Genomic DNA, 15557 nt, shown 5'->3' on the forward strand with positions numbered 1-15557 from the left:
AAATAATAGTCACTTAACATTACACAACCCCCCTCCCCAATTTTTTTTTAATTTAAATTGAGGGGAAAAGATCATAAAAAAAAGTCATATAAAAAAGGAGAGCTCAAATTACTCACGCCTCTTCACTTGAAACGGTTTCTTTGTCACTGTGAAGAAATCAAACCAGATCATCTGAATGATGCTGCAGGATGTGATTTGTTGAAGTGTTCAGATGCTACCTGCTCTTTTCCCCATCAGGCCGTAGAAGCGAAGGGCTTTGGATCTTTTCATCAGGCTGTCTACAGGGCTGCTGTCCACAGGCTCATACTGCCAGGAAAATCAGGCATTGGCTTAAACTTAATGACGCAAGAATATAACTGAAATAAACCTGTCGTCCTGACCTGCCAATGTCTGGACAGCCTTCTCTCGTCTTCGGCGCCACTTGTCGATCCTTTGGAAGTTTGCACCAGCACGCAAAAAGTCACGACGACAAGCTGGATCTTCCAGCTCTCCATGTTTTGGTCGGGGAGGAAATGATTCTGCTCAGGTTCTCAGTGATGTTTTAAATAAAACGCAGCGATGTCTGATGAACCAGTCTTCTGCTCCAGGCTGTATTTATGTCCTTAAACGCCCCTCGCTCTGCAACCCCTCCCCTTTAATCATAATTATCCACGCATCACGTTTTAGACGGGTAACGTTTCATAAATGTCACATTGATTCAGTTGTATAAGGTCTGGATTTTCTTCATTCAGTCCTTACAGTTAGTAAAGGTGAAAAACTTTAACATGTTATATTATAGGTTATTTTATTCTGCTTTAGACATTGTCATTTAAAGCTTTATAAACAGCAGGAAAAAAATAATCTCCAAACTCAAATATTTATGTTTAAAGCTCATTTCCAGTTTTATTAGACATCTGGAACTGCCTGACTTTAAATATCCAGTGGTTCCTTGTGTTCACTGTTCCTTTAATCTCATGGAGACAGGCAGACGCCCGGCTTTGCTGTTTATACAATTTATCTTTACAGATTTTATTGTTCTATCGACTGACATGGTCAACTGATGTCATCTGATCTGAAGTGTTTTTCTGCTGTCGTGATCGAACACAAGTCAGTTTATTTGAATGGCACATTTCAGCAACGAGGCAGCTCAAAGTTTTTTGTTACACCATGTGATTTAAAAAATTTTTTTTATCTGACTTTGTTTTACCAGGATCAAAACCCATTAAGGTTAAGGCTTACTTTTTCAAGGTAGTCCTGGTCAAGAGACAACAACAAATCCAACATAAAAAACATGACAATTAAAGCTGCAGTGTGTAACTTTTAATGAAGAAAATTTCTTGAAACGGATGATCTGAAAAAAAAAATCGAGCTGAAGAAATTTCTGAAGAAATGCACCTCTCCAACAAAAAACAACCAATCAGAGCCAGGGGCAAGGTTTTAGCGCTGTCAATCAACCTTATGCAGACACTGTTAAATGTGCTAATGGTAGAGAAACAACTTATCTTTACAGGAAAACTGTTTATCTGCTGTCATCGGTGGCCATGCTAACTAGCATGGCCTGTTGTGAATTAATATTCACAACAGGCTCTGCTGACAGGGAGAAGCTGTAGCATAACAGAGAGCTAGGGGGTGAGTGAACAGCATGCACACTGGCATGATTGACAGCCCTCTGCAACTTCCCAACTCCCCCAAACTAGCCTCCAGAAATTAGCAAACACCTGGTTTAACTGAGCATCAGCCGAGCTCATTATAAGAGCTGCTTCTCAGAGCAACGCTGGTAAAAATGTTAAATGGTTAATAGAGGAACCATGTAGTGATAAACTTCTGAAGGTGGAGTGTCAGAAAGAGCAGGAGTTTTTAAAGTGACGGAGGCCCAATTTCAAGGTGTTGAATTACCAAGTCAAATTCCTTTTAAGTCATATTTGGTATATATAAAATTTTTATAACAACTGAAGGTAACATAGTAACTTGATTATGCTGTAAAATGGCACTATGTGCCTAGAAGATACATAATACTGTTGCTTTAAGGAAGTCTTCTTCTATTACTGCAGCCACAGAAATTTCTAGAGAGTTAATTACGTGACGATGTGTGTGCTGTGAGGACACCCACTTGAAACAAAGCTGACAACAAACATCAAATGCTTTGATCCCCACACAGGTGCTTCCACATACAAGAAAAGCCTGCAGCAATTACGCCTGAAAGGCAATTACACCTGAACAGCCCTTGTGTGTGTGTGTGTGTGTGTGTTGCGTGCGTGTGTGTGGTCTTGATGTGGAGAGGTGAATCAATAGAAATCCCATCCGCAGGATCTGCATATGAAATGGCTGAGTCACAAAAGAGGCCCTATAATGGCAGGACGCCGCAATTCAATGTGACGCAGTGAGATGGGGTAGCGGGGGGCCATGTCCCCCGATTCTGATTCTCCTCAGAGAGCTGAGGCTCAAGGTTTCATATCCTTCCAGATCAATTCATGGAGGCAAAGGAAGTAAAGGGAATAGATGTCTGTCCTTCATGTTGGACATTCCTGACAGGCTGAGATTCAGTTTAAACCTGGTTTTTATATCCTCATGGGGATCTGTCTACATTGTGGAGTTGTGGGGACCACTGCTTTTTGAGGGGACATTTCTTGATCCCCATGAGGGGAACCGCTGTTTAAGGGTTAGGGGTTAGGTATGTGATGGTTAGGGTTAGGTTGTCGAAAATGAATGCAAGTCATGTTCATATCCTTATTGAATTTACGTCAGTCTCTACCATGACTGCTTGTCCTTTTTGAAATAAATCCCTGTTGATTTAATGGTTAGCTTTGAACCCTGCAGTCATCTGTTTCTCCTTTCAATTACAGTAGAAATGCCGTTCCACTTCTATATATCTCTTCTCTCCTTTTCCTCTGACATGCAGACAGTGAGTCAGCTCTGTAGGCTTTTCTCATATTGCAGCTACAACACAGCCCATAGTCTACTGTGTTTTGCTGATCATCACTAGTAAAGGAAATTGTACATGACAGATGAAAATATGAAACATCTGTGCATGGTTTTTCTCAGGCTGGAACTAATAGGAACCAGTGTCTTTTCTGTCGTTTACAGCTTTACATCAGCGAGTTCGTGTGACATCAAAAGGCCACCAGGTTCTCTGCTTACCAGGACTTCTCTGAAACCGACCGGCCCGGTTCTCAGACAGTGAAGTTGGACAAAGCCAATGTTGGAGCTAATGTGATATATTCACCTGTTTTGATAAAGTTCAGTCTTCCTGAGTGGCTGTCATCTCTGGACAGTTCGGACCCATTTCATTGTTTGAAATCCTTGTGGTTCTAGCGACTCTTCAGTGTCTCTGACTGGATGTTTCTAAACTTGCCTAGATCAATTATATGAATCACATTACAAAAAAATATTCTGTTGGAAGTGTAGTTCCAGCAGAACTACAATTCAGGTGAATTCAAATCAATTTTACTCGGTTCAGTTTATCCCAAAGGAAAATTAAATGTTGTAACTCCTATCATCCAGGAATCTTTAAAGACTACGAGTAGAAGGTGATGCTGTGGGCAGGAAGAATCTCCAATAGCAGTCAGTCTTGTAACAAATCAGAAAACCCTCTGACTGAAGACTGTTTCTGTATGATAGTCTCATGACTGTGAGGACATCCTAAAAGCTCAAGTGGCAGCAGACACGAGATTCCACAGCAGCCTGTCTTGGATGACACCACCAGCTGTTAGCAAGCTCTGCTAATCTGCCTCATTTGCTTTTGCTTGTCTTCTTTAATCCTCTGTCTGGCCATATGGTTAAAAAGCCGAGAATACGTTGGAGTTTGGAGCCTCCTTCACTCTCTGCTCTTTGGTTGCATCCATGAAGCCTCCTTTTAAATCTCTCTGGGACTTGAGGTTGTTGTTCAGGTATAATTTGAGCTTTTCAGATGCTAATCAACTGCTCCCAGTTGTATAAACAATAGCCTGTTGCCATGGTCGGGAAACCATTTAAGGGGGAAAAATTAGGACAATTCCAAGGGCCCCTGACCAACAAGGGGCCCTCCACAATTTTTTTTTCATAGAAATTAAATAAAATGGGTCCCTGTCAATTACAAAATTATTCATATTGTGTTTATATATACAGTATATATATTTATATATGTATAGATAGATAGAGCTATATAGACATACTGTATATGTATAATAATAATAATTTTTACTTTATTCATCCCATCAGGGAAATTATTTCGCAGTTACAGCACACGACAGGAGCTGTGTCTGCAGGCAGCCAGCTGAGCTGGCGCCATTTTTTCTTGAAGGAGGACATGCGGCAAAGGTCGTCAAGATCGGGAGTCGGACCCGCGACGTCCGTGGGTCTAAGGCCTCCAAACATGGGGCGTGCTAACCCGCTGCGCCACCACAGCACGCCCTTATAGATATACTTATAGATATCAGTGTTGTATAAAGTACTGAAATCTCAGAGTCAAGTAAAAGTATAGATACCTCTCCAAAATATGACTTTGGTAAAAGTCCAAGTCACTGACTGAAATGTTACTTGAGTTAAAGTCTTAAAGTATCTGAAACTTCTTGTACTTAAGTATGGAAATTACTGTAAAAATGGATGTACTCAAGTAATGTAATGAAAAGTACAAGTAAAAAGTAAAACAAGGCAAATGCAGTTTGAATGACATTTTTTATATTTTGGTAAACTTGTCAAATACACTTAAAATAATGTACCCAACCAAGTGCAGGCAAAATTAAACCTGCTAATAGATTGTTCCAGTTTTAAAGAGTAGCACATGTTAATGGTTTTGAACTTGCATGCCTTTCCTATATTTGTTAAATTCAGTCTAAATTGCTATCGCTATGGCTTCTGTCCCCCATTGAACAGAGGAGTCTAGGTAGCCTGCTACAGTCAACATTAGGCCTCAGCTAAATACACCACGTGTGGAACTGAAACAATGCCAAACAAAGTTCATTTATACAGGTAATGTTATGCTCAAGATTTCTCAATAGTGCCTAGTGACCAAGCTATAGTTACTGAAACAGGAGGATTATAACCATTTCATAAGACGTTACCTTGATGTGTTTCTTCAAGTTGGACGGGGAGTTTTTGTAAGATAGAATTTCCACATCTTTGGGCAGGAATAACATAAACTGCATGCGGTACAACGAATCTTTAACACCCACGAAAGAGTATATTGTGTTTAAATAAGGCCATGGGCTCTCATCACCAGCTGGTGGTTCAACTGGAGCCACCAGCAGTCGTTGTGGTCTCCGTCTCCTCCTCCATGTGACTACTGCTGATTGCGAGACTTGCTTTGTTTTTAATGGGAGAAGCGAAACAGGTGTATCCTATTGGTGGTGACGAACAAGCCCAGGCAAGCAGGCTACCGACTTTGTTGCAGTCAATCAGTAGGTGGGGTCAAAACAATTTGTTTCTCTCTCTCGCTTTTTTGTAACGAGTAACTAAACCACACATTGAAAATGTATCGGAGTAAAAGTACGCAATTAAGTTCGGAAATATAGTGAAGTAAAAGTGAAAGTCATCAAAAATTTTCATACTCCAGGAAAGTATGAAGTACTCCAAAATATACTTAAGTAAAGTAGTGAAGTATTTTTACCTCGTTACTATACAACACTGATAGATATATCTGCATCTATCTATCTATCTATCTATCTATCTATCTATCTATCTATCTATCTATCTATCTATCTATCTATCTATCTATCTATCTATCTATCTATCTATCTATCTATCTATCTATCTATCTATCTATCTATCTATCTATCTATCTATCTATCTATCTATCTATCTATCTATCTATCTATCTATCTATCTATCTATCTATCTATCTATCTATCTATCTATCTATGAGATAGATTTCTATAGATAGATATCTATGACATATCTACATTTATATATCAATATCTCTCTTTATATATATATATATATATATATATATATATATATATATATATATATATATATACTGTATATAGATTTATATATCTATAGAGAGAGAGATAGATATATAGATTGATATGTAGATATACAAATATATATATGAGATTGATAGATATCTGTGTACATGTCTACATCTATATATCAGTATCTCTCTTTATACTGTATATATAGATAGATTGATATCGATATGGAGATATATATGGATATCTATAGATAGATAGATAGATAGATAGATAGATAGATAGATAGATCTATAAATACATATGTATACTTATAGAGATATCTGCATTTCTATATCTATCTATATATGAGATGGATTTCTCTAGATAGATATCTATGACATGTATACATCTATATGTCAATATATCTCTTTTTATATATAGATAGATAGATATCAATATATATATATATATATATATGTATGTATGTATGTATATATATGTATATATATATATATATAGATATCTATATATAGATTAGTGTATATATATAGAGAGATAGATATATATCACAGATATATATATAAATATATACAGTATATCTATATATAGATATATATCTATAGATAGATAGATAGATAGATATCATATATCTATATATATATTATATATATATATATATATATATATGCATATTTATATGTATATATATATATATATATATATATATATGCATATTTATATGTATATATATACATACATATTGATATATTGATATTGATATGTAGATATCTATATATATATATAGATATCTATATATATATATCTATAGTGTATAGATATAGATAGATTAGTGTATATATAGAAGAGATAGATATATCATCTGATATATATATAATATATACAGTATATCTATCTATAGATATATATCTATAGATAGATAGATAGATAGATAGATAGATAGATAGATAGATAGATAGATAGATAGATAGATAGATAGATAGATAGATAGTAGCTAGCAGATAGATCTAAATATATCTATCTATCTAGGTTCTAGATAGATAGATATATTTAGATATAGATATATCTTTCCCAGAAGCTAGTTTTCTTTTTCCCAATTTGTATAGGTTTTAAACTTCTAAAAGTCTCTTTTGTTCCATGTTGTTTACATTTTCTTTTTCTAAATCTCCCTTTAATTAATGTGTTGTCTTATTTTCTGTTTACAATAAAATAAAAATCTTACAATGGATGAAACATGAGTACTGATGTCTTTGCTTTTTAATATATTAAAATGTCCAATTAACAGAATCAGTAGCTCTTTTAAATTCCCACCAATCACTCAACCCACACGTGGCCCCACCCTGTTGACTTCCTGATTTGTCTTTGCTCTGAGAATACTTTCTTCAACAGATCGTTCTGGTATTTGAGTTTAGCACTTAGTTTACGATTTATGTCGAACATTTCATCAAGCTGTCTCATTAAGTATTTCTGTAGTTCGATATTTCCCAATTCAGGTTCCTTCGATTTGGCCTGACACAAACACTTTGCTTGACTTGTTGTGGAAATCACAGTGTCCTTGGAATAACACTGATTTTCCAAGGAAGCTACCTGTTCACCGTGTTTTGCCGGAACTGAAACATCTTGCCCTTCGATATGTTCAGCAAAGAAATTTAGGTCAATGCGAGGTTCTGATTCAGGGAACACTTTCCAAAATGTTTTCTTTCCTCTGCTGGGCAAAGCTGACTGATAACTTGGTTTTTCTGGCAGAGGACCGTTATTGACGTCACTATTTTGTGTCAAAAACGTTAGATCTACACAAGCGTCTGACTCGGGGAAAGATTTCCATAATAGTGGCGTCTTCTTGATGCGCTTTGTCTTTGATGTCTGTTTGTCCCCATTTTGATCCACTTTCTTCTGTGATTTCAAGATGGATTTCTTTTTGGTGACCAGCTGTGTTGTAAAAATCACAGGTTCTTCTGTACAAATCTCCTTTTTCAAGGAATCTTCCTGATCACCTTCTTCAGGCAGAGAAGTGTCTTGCTTATTAACATTTTTAGCACAAGACTTAAAGGACTCTTCCTTCTCTGCTACATTGATTGTCTCCTGCAGTACGGAGATCGATGCTTTTTCAGTAACTGGTGAAACAGCTTCCATTCCAGTACCTTCAGATGAAATCCTTAGATCAGTGGGGGCATGTTTCTCCAGCCAGATATGAAACGGTATCTTTTTCTTCTTGTGGCGCCTGGTGGTTGGTGGCTGTTCCTCCTCTTGCTGATCCAGTGTCTCCTGTGTTTTGGAGATGAAATCTTGTTCAGTGTCCAGTGGTGTTTCCTCGGCGCAAATCTCCTTTTTTAAGGAAACAGCCTGATCACTTTCCCCTTCAGTCAGAGAAGTGTCTTGCTTATTAACATTTTCTGGGCAAGACTTAAAGGACTCTTCCTTCTCTGCTACATCGGTTGTCTCCTGCAGTACGGAGATCGATGCTTTTTCAGTAACTGGTGAAACATCTTCCATTCCAGTACCTTCAGATGAAATCTTTAGATCAGTGGGGGCATGTTTCTCCAGCCAGATATGAAACGGTATCTTTTTCTTCTTGTGGCGCCTGGTGGTTGGTGGCTGTTCCTCCTCTTGCTGATCCAGTGTCTCCTGTGTTTTGGAGATGAAATCTTGTTCAGTGTCCAGTGGTGTTTCCTCGGCGCAAATCTCCTTTTTTAAGGAAACAGCCTGATCACTTTCCCCTTCAGTCAGAGAAGTGTCTTGCTTATTAACATTTTCTGGGCAAGACTTAAAGGACTCTTCCTTCTCTGCTACATTGATTGTCTCCTGCAGTACGGAGATCGATGCTTTTTCAGTAACTGGTGAAACATCTTCCATTCCAGTACCTTCAGATGAAATCTTTAGATCAGTGGGGGCATGTTTCTCCAGCCAGATATGAAACGGTATCTTTTTCTTCTTGTGGCGCCTGGTGGTTGGTGGCTGTTCCTCCTCTTGCTGATCCAGTGTCTCTTGTGTTTTGGAGATGAAATCTTGTTCAGTGTCCAGTGGTGTTTCCTCGGCGCAAATCTCCTTTTTTAAGGAAACAGCCTGATCACTTTCCCCTTCAGTCAGAGAAGTGTCTTGCTTATTAACATTTTCTGGGCAAGACTTAAAGGACTCTTCCTTCTCTGCTACATCGATTGTCTCCTGCAGTACGGAGATCGATGCTTTTTCAGTAACTGGTGAAACATCTTCCATTCCAGTACCTTCAGATGAAATCTTTAGATCAGTGGGGGCATGTTTCTCCAGCCAGATATGAAACGGTATCTTTTTCTTCTTGTGGCGCCTGGTGGTTGGTGGCTGTTCCTCCTCTTGCTGATCCAGTGTCTCTTGTGTTTTGGAGATGAAATCTTGTTCAGTGTCCAGTGGTGTTTCCTCGGCGCAAATCTTTTTCAAGGAAACGGCCTGATCACTTTCCCCTTCAGTCAGAGAAGTGTCTTGCTTATTAACATTTTCTGGGCAAGACTTAAAGAATTGTTCCTTCTCTGCTACATCGATTGTCTCCTGCAGTACGGAGATCGATGCTTTTTCAGTAACTGGTGAAACATCTTCTGTTCTAGTACCTTCAGATGAAATCTTTAGATCAGCAGGGGCATGTTTCTCCAGCCAGATTTGAAACGGTATCTTTTTCTTCTTGTGGCGCCTGGTGGTTGGTGGCTGTTCCTCCTCTTGCTGATCCAGTGTCTCCTGTGTTTTGGAGATGAAATCTTGTTCAGTGACCAGTGGTGTTTCCTTGGTGCAAATCTTTTTTAAGGAAACAGCCTGATCACTTTCCTCTTCAGTCAGAGAAGTGTCTTGCTTATTAACATTTTCTGGGCAAGACTTAAAGGACTCTTCCTTCTCTGCTCCATCGATTGTCTCCTGCAGTACGGAGATCGATGCTTTTTCAGTAACTGGTGAAACATCTTCTGTTCCAGTACCTTCAGATGAAATCTTTAGATCAGCAGGGGCATGTTTCTCCAGCCAGATATGAAACGGTATCTTTTTCTTCTTGTGGCGCCTGGTGGTTGGTGGCTGTTCCTCCTCTTGCTGATCCAGTGTCTCTTGTGTTTTGGAGATGAAATCTTGTTCAGTGTCCAGTGGTGTTTCCTCGGCGCAAATCTCCTTTTTTAAGGAAACAGCCTGATCACTTTCCCCTTCAGTCAGAGAAGTGTCTTGCTTATTAACATTTTCTGGGCAAGACTTAAAGGACTCTTCCTTCTCTGCTACATCAATTGTCTCCTGCAGTACGGAGATCGATGCTTTTTCAGTAACTGGTGAAACATCTTCCATTCCAGTACCTTCAGATGAAATCTTTAGATCAGTGGGGGCATGTTTCTCCAGCCAGATATGAAACGGTATCTTTTTCTTCTTGTGGCGCCTGGTGGTTGGTGGCTGTTCCTCCTCTTGCTGATCCAGTGTCTCTTGTGTTTTGGAGATGAAATCTTGTTCAGTGTCCAGTGGTGTTTCCTCGGCGCAAATCTTTTTCAAGGAAACAGCCTGATCACTTTCCCCTTCAGTCAGAGAAGTGTCTTGCTTATTAACATTTTCTGGGCAAGACTTAAAGAATTGTTCCTTCTCTGCTACATCGATTGTCTCCTGCAGTACGGAGATCGATGCTTTTTCAGTAACTGGTGAAACGTCTTCTGTTCCAGTACCTTCAGATGAAATCTTTAGATCAGCAGGGGCATGTTTCTCCAGCCAGATTTGAAACGGTATCTTTTTCTTCTTGTGGCGCCTGGTGGTTGGTGGCTGTTCCTCCTCTTGCTGATCCAGTGTCTCCTGTGTTTTGGAGATGAAATCTTGTTCAGTGACCAGTGGTGTTTCCTTGGTGCAAATCTTTTTTAAGGAAACAGCCTGATCACTTTCCTCTTCAGTCAGAGAAGTGTCTTGCTTATTAACATTTTCTGGGCAAGACTTAAAGGACTCTTCCTTCTCTGCTCCATCGATTGTCTCCTGCAGTACGGAGATCGATGCTTTTTCAGTAACTGGTGAAACATCTTCTGTTCCAGTACCTTCAGATGAAATCTTTAGATCAGCAGGGGCATGTTTCTCCAGCCAGATATGAAACGGTATCTTTTTCTTCTTGTGGCGCCTGGTGGTTGGTGGCTGTTCCTCCTCTTGCTGATCCAGTGTCTCTTGTGTTTTGGAGATGAAATCCTGTTCAGTGTCCAGTGGTGTTTCCTCGGCGCAAATCTCCTTTTTTAAGGAAACAGCCTGATCACTTTCCTCTTCAGACAGAGAAGTGTCTTGCTTATTAACATTTTCTGGGCAAGACTTAAAGGACTCTTCCTTCTCTGCTACATCGATTGTCTCCTGCAGTACGGAGATCGATGCTTTTTCGGTAACTGGTGAAACATCTTCTGTTCCAGCACTTTCAGATGAAATCTTTAGATCAGCAGGGGCATGTTTCTCCAGCCAGATTTGAAACGGTATCTTTTTCTTCTTGTGGCGCCTGGTGGTTGGTGGCTGTTCCTCAGACTTAGAGGGCTGTTCCTTCTCTGCTATATCGATTGTCTCCTGCACTCTAGTGATGGACTCTTCTTCACTGACCAGTGAATCGTTCTGCTTTTCAATATTTCCTGCAGAAATCTCTTGGTCAATGGGGACGTGTTCCTCCGACCAGGTTTTAAATGGTACCTGGTTCTTCTCATTGGTCTCACTCTCAGGTGTCGGTCTGTCCCCTTTGTGATCCACTGTCTCCTTTGCTTTGGCAATCGATCCATTTTCAACCACCAGTGAAGGGTCCTGCTGTTGGATATTTTCAGCAGAAATCTTTAGCTCCTCAGCTGCGTGCAGCTCCCACCAGACTGCAAATGACACCTTCTTCTTCTTGTGCTTGGGTGGCTTGGGTGGCTGTAATTCGCTTTCGACAATGTTGTCGAATTCAACCTCTTCAACTCTAGGCTGGTTGGACTGCATTGTAACCTTTGCTTGTTTCAGGTTCTAAGATAAATCACTTCTTTAGAAACTCAGTAAAGATTTCAAGTTAAGTTTGATGTCGATCTCCAAAAGAAATGTTCACCAAACAAAGTTGAAGATCTTACTGTGAACTGCTCAATAAACTCTCAAGAGGAACGTATCAACAACGGCTGCTAAAAGGTTGTGATGAAAGTAGATCGATGTGAGGAACTTATATAATCACTGGTGATGTCAGAATTCTGCTTTTGGAGTTTTATTGTCATGTCACATTGTGATGTCACAGTTTCATTTCATATTCAGAGCGGGCTACCCCTTATATACTAGAATATAAGGGGTATTTTCAGTTGTTTTACACTTTTTGTTTAGTGCATATTTCCACATGTGTTATTCATAGTTTTGATGCCTTCAGTGTGAATCTGCAATGTCAATAGTCATGAAAATAAAGGAAACTCATTGAATTAAAAGGTGTGTTCAAACTTTTGGTCTGTACTGTACTTGATATATTGATATTGATATGTAGATATACTGTATATATACTGTATATATAGAGATATCTATATGTAGATTTGTGTATATATAGAGAGAGATAGATATATATCAAAGATATATATAAATATATATACATATATATATATATATATATATATATGCATATATATATATATATATATATATATATGCAAAATCTGATGGATTTTTTTATTAACACAGTGGATACTCACGCAACCTGACTGCAGTAAGCATCAGTGGGCTTTGGAACTGTCACTGGTTGCCATAGTTACCCACCATTATCTTGTTGTTTTGACGTTGGTTTGGGTGATAAAATAATTTATGCTACATTACCCATCAAAGCAATTGTCCCTAAGTAAAAAAAAAAAGTAAGAGCAAAAACATTTCTCCAGTTGCTCAGCTTCCAAACCAGAGCCAATAACTGTTCAAACATGCAACTCTTCCACCAGAAGAGTTGTGAACAAAAAGAACAAATCAGAGCTAATGTTGTGTAGCTACTCCAACATGCTGCCACCATGAGAGAGAATGCATTTTAAAGAGCTTTTATGTGATTGAGTAAAAAGGCTAAGTAGCTAATAGTGAAGTGGAAAGAAAAAATCAAGCATTTTCAAATTTGATCACAAAGACAAATCTTTTGGTATCTTTTGTTAGCAACTTTGCACATCAACAGACTGAAATTGTGTTCTGAGATGTTCGATTTCAGAATCATTTGCCACTTTGTATTGGCCCACCTTCTGAAATAACCATGAAGTACACTGCAATTTGTGCTTGTAATGTGTCAAGTAGGAGACTTTAAGGGTTAATCATTAATGTATGAAAAAATAAAAACTTAATAAAGGAACGTTTCACAAAAACAGCAACCATGATGTCTAGACAATGTACTGTATTTCAGCAAAGCAAAACAAAAATGTGGATTTATCAGAAATACTTAGAATTATGGATGTCAGTGAATAACTGTTATTGAATAATAATACAGTAGATGATGAAATCTTGTATAACTCACTTTATTTTGAAACTATCCCAACAAAACCTGAAAATCCCAAAAACCAGGTCTTCTTTTCACCTTATGTAGTTCCGTATTCTCCACTGCTATTGATTGTCTCGGTGTGTCCCAGTGTAAAGAGTCTTTCTGAGGCGTTGTGAAAGTATTTTTCTTGAATGAATGAATGAATGAATGAATGAATGAATGAATGAATGAATTAGGCATTGTACGTTACATTTATAAGTTTTAAATGTTTCCCCTTCTGTCCATTTTGAACTGTTTCAGGCTAACATTGTAAGTAATAAATTATTGTTTTCTTTTGTGAAATAAAAGTTGAACTAAGTAACTAATTTGTTGAATGTTGTAGATGTTCCTGATTGCAGTTAGTATTTGTTTTCAGCAGGTGGCAGTGTTGCCCAACACATATTCAACATCTTCCGTGTTTCTGGTCACACAGCTGAAATCCTGCCACCACCTTACTAGGCTCTATAAGTTTGAAAACTGTTTTGTTTTGTTTTGTCTCCATGACTGACATGCAGGAAAATGAAAGAATATGCCTGTTTTGTTTTGATCGATGTCACACATGTTGCAAATTGTGGTTAATCTTTGTGGTCTGCTTTTGTTCATTTTTTTTCTCTCTTTTTGTGCCAACATGCAATATTTTGCCACCTCAAACAAATGTGTTTATATGTTGTTTGAGTGGCATTAAATAACCCTTATTAAAAGCTGAAAACATGATTGTGGCGAAATGTGAAATTAGCTAAAACCACATGACAGATAAATTCTGAACACATTTTCAGCTCTTTTGGTAATAGTTTAAAATATACGCTGCAGGATTTTCGCTGTTTATTATTTGTCCTTGTTTATAGTTGTAAAAGATGCAACCTTTTATTTTCTAAACAAGATTTGTTCTCTTTTAAGTCAGTTAAGATGACCACAATCATCAGTTTCTGTTAAATGGTAGAAAAAGGAGGCATAACTTTTTAGTGGTTGTTTTTATATACTTGGGAAAAGAAACATAGATTTCTCCCAGTTTGGTAGAGTCGCCTTTAAACTGTTTGACTTGGGTCAAACATTTTGGGTTTCTTTCCACCAGTTTATAGTTTCCTGGAATTTCGACCCATTCCTCCTTAAAGTCCTGTGGTAACTCTGTCAGGTTTGTACGCTGTCTTGCTCTTTAACCTTTTTTTGTTTTAACCACAAAACAAAAAAAGGCATAAGGCTTTAAGATGACCAATCTAAAATATTGACTTTGTTGTCCCTAAGCCACTTTTAACCAACTCAGTGGTACGCTGAGGGTCATTGCCCATCTAGAACCATTTGGTCCCAAGCTTTAACTTCCTGGCTGATGCCCTGAGATGCTGCTTTAACATAATGTTCATTTCTCTTGATGTCATCTATTTTGTGAAGTGCACCAATCCTTCCAGCAGCAATACAATGTGACAGAATAATGTACTCTGGTTTGCATGTTCTGCCTTTTCTTTTCAGATGTTGGAGTTGTCATTATGGCCAAGTCAAACACAGGATACAGCTCCAGAAGCTAATATCTGTGCTTCTCATTGCATTTGCAAACTGTGTTTTGAATTTGTGCTGTGTTTGTAGTAAAGGCTTCTTCCTTGGTCTTCTTGGTCTTTTGCTTTTGTTCTGGGGTTGGTTAACACTTTTTCACAGAGGAAAGGAGCAGTATCTTCATTAGGCTTAATGATCAGACTGAATCATTTAAACTGAATTATTTTGATTTTCCTGCAATGTCACAGAAGAAAACGATGTGTTGGAGGTGTTGTCCTACAATACATTTAACTCAGATGTTGTGAATCGGAAGCGTACAAATCTGTGTTGTGCTTTAAGCTGTACAAGTCTTAGTGTGTGCAAACTTCTGAATTTAAAGAAAGTAATAAATAATCTGGCATTTAGCAATGATACATCATTTTGATAAATGCTACTGACCAAAGACAGTGAAGATGTTTAAATGATTCCTGTCTAGGCTCCCTAATATTAATGATCTTAGCATTTACCATGTTTGCAGTTTGAAGACTAACAGACTTCTGCTGCAGGCTGATGTGCTGAAGGACTTCCCAACAGAACAAAGAATGACTTCTTCGTCTTTACAGCTGTGAAAGTCAACCTTGTTTTTTTTTTGTTGTTTTTTTTTAAAGCGACCATAAATCAAGTCTGGCATTTTCAGTTTTTCACTTCTTCTGAAATTCTCCTCGCCAGCTCGCTCCTCAAGTTGTTTTTCCCATTTGCTGCCCTGTGGCACTTTAGTGTGGTTTCTGCACAGA

The sequence above is a fragment of the Xiphophorus maculatus genome, chromosome 10 (assembly GCF_002775205.1).
Source record: "Xiphophorus maculatus strain JP 163 A chromosome 10, X_maculatus-5.0-male, whole genome shotgun sequence".
Lineage (NCBI taxonomy): Eukaryota > Metazoa > Chordata > Actinopteri > Cyprinodontiformes > Poeciliidae > Xiphophorus > Xiphophorus maculatus.